The following is a 2,600-nucleotide window of genomic DNA, read 5'->3' as shown; positions in this document are numbered from 1 at the left end:
TTGTTCCATTTCATGGGGGTCTCCCTTACCTTGTACAGTTCGTCAAGTGCCAGCTTGTTGTTGTCCTGAGCGTGGGATATATTACAGCAGTCATGATTAACAGATTTAAAAACTCTGGGAAGGGTAGAAGAGTCGTTATTGGACCATCAGTACTCCGATGGATGGAGTGAACAATAGGTCTAGACTTCACACTGCGGTAGGAGTCTGGCACACCATTTGTTTGTTTGATGAAAGAGACATACCCCTCCCTCTGGATTTCCCTTGAATCCAATTGTTCCTGCCCACTCAGTAATGGAAGAATTCCATCGAGTTTGGGATAGCCATATCTTGTCCGAAAGCCATTGTTTCAGAAAAAACTGAGAATTTTTCAGTTATGTATGGTCACGATTGGTTAGGCAAAATCTGCGATCAGTCGTCATCCATCTTATTATCAATGGACTTGTTGGTAAATAGAATGGAGGAAGTGGTGGCTCCTTTTCCCTAATCCTTAGTTCTCACCAGGACGCGTTCTTCTCCAGCCTCTTTATTTGCCAGCGTTTTCGTCTTGCGGTAGCCTTGAAAATTTTTGGTCGGGAGCCTGGTACACATGAAAGCCCAGGGTAGGATGAAGTCAAAGTCGAAATTGAATCATGAATTGAGGTTAGTTCTTGTCGATCATAAGAAATTCTAGAGGATACATTAGTGAAACAAAAGTACGATTTAAACGCCAAAAGAATCACAAAAATAGAAAAGTTGGAGTCGGAGTTCACAAGACGTAACCATACAGGCGAGGCGCGCCATCTTAGATGTCTGGGCTTTCTTACATTTATTGTTCATACCTGTTGTGGCTTTTAGGAACCTATCAGCAGCAGTGTGTCAATAATAATAATTAAGTATAAAAAAAAAAAAATGATAGTGGTCAGTCCTGCCAACGCCGTGATTCCGCGCAATCCGACACTCTATCATGTTAAACTTCACACACCAGCGAGCCAACCCGATAATGGCTTAACATATTTTGTTCCCCTCATGTGCGCAATTGAGCAATCCTTTATCAAATCTGATCCCTCATGAAGGACAAACCTCTACCATTCCAATTACAATATCTTTAAAAACAAATATACTTCTCCATAGAAATACAGGTTATTTTACTCAACTCAAGCACATTTGAGTTCAGCCAATAATTATTCGTCCTTGTCAATATTATGTTCCATCTTTCAGGGTGGAATGTTGAATATTTGTAGCCAGCTCTGGCAATTGCTTTGTTTCGAAAAGAGAGATACTTTGAAAAAATCTACTAATTTTCAATATCGGATGAATGGACGATGGGGCATCTGCCAAAAAGCCATTTTTAAACCAAGGGATGAGCTTTTCTTGGTAATCTACTTGGAGAACCATTTGGGTTCAAATAAAACTTCATTGAATGAGTGAAGCTTTAGAGAGGTTTAGTGCTTTTATTTATTTAATAATCTCTAGACCCACCCAATTCCATATTCATTTACTATGTATAGGCCCGTTTTCATTTTGTCTCGTTTAGCGTCCCGGATAAAGCCAAAATGTTGTTTTTTTCTCATGATGATTTAAATAACGAATCAATCAGGAGTAACGGCAGTCACCATAGTAAGTGGTAAACTGGAGATATGACTAAGGAGTAATCAGAGCAAATTTTTCACATAAATCAAACAGAGTATTTCACCTCCTCCATGGGCTTGCAGGATCTTATTGGACCTCTATTTTCCAAGTTTTCTATAGAATCATTTGTCGGAGAGCGCTTATTATTTAGTTTTGTGATCATTGAGTTACCAGTTGTCTTACTTCACGTCTGAGGCCCTTTTTTAAAGGTCAAGCCGCAAGGAAAAATGTGTTCATTTTTTAAGGTTCCAATACGTACATATTGTACACATGCATAATAGTTTTAGTCCAGAAGAGTACAGAAAAGATCTTTTAATGATATTAATATCTCTTAATGAGACATTGCAGGGATCTAGCTTGCGGACCTTACACCATAAAACTGAGTCATCGGCTGATACATGGACACATTTGGTTTTTTAAGCCCTTGTCGATTTTTCTAATCCTCTAATGTTGTCTATTGGAGTCTGATTTAATAGCTAGCATTTCGATGGGCCACTAACGAAATACAATATGGTGACCGCGGACAACCCTTGTTTAACTCCATGCTTGACAATTCAAAACTCTTCTGAGAGTAGCCGTATTACTCTTTACACTGGTGTTACCATACATTATTTTACCCATTTATAACATGAGGAATTACCGAATTTGAAAAAATCCAGGCATTTATAAATAAATCCAGTCTTACTTTTATCAAATGCCTCTTTCAAAATCCGCTTTAATACCATTCCTGGCTTATATGTTTCATGATGTTCTATTATTTCTAGGTAGTGTGTAACGATCTTCTTCGTCTGAGTGAACAGAAGGATCGAGACCAAAACACAGCGTGGTAAGTGTTCATGCTTTATTGAAAAAACTGAACACTAAATACAAAATAACAAAGTGAATAAACGAAAATCGAAACAGTCCTGTCAGGTGCAGCAACACAAAACAGAAAACAACTACCCACAAAACACAGGTGGGAAAAGGCTGCCAGCCAGTAGCCAGAACTGTAG

The sequence above is a fragment of the Salvelinus sp. IW2-2015 genome, unplaced genomic scaffold, assembly GCF_002910315.2.
Source record: "Salvelinus sp. IW2-2015 unplaced genomic scaffold, ASM291031v2 Un_scaffold5400, whole genome shotgun sequence".
Lineage (NCBI taxonomy): Eukaryota > Metazoa > Chordata > Actinopteri > Salmoniformes > Salmonidae > Salvelinus > Salvelinus sp. IW2-2015.
Note: the sequence above shows the minus strand (reverse complement) of the source record.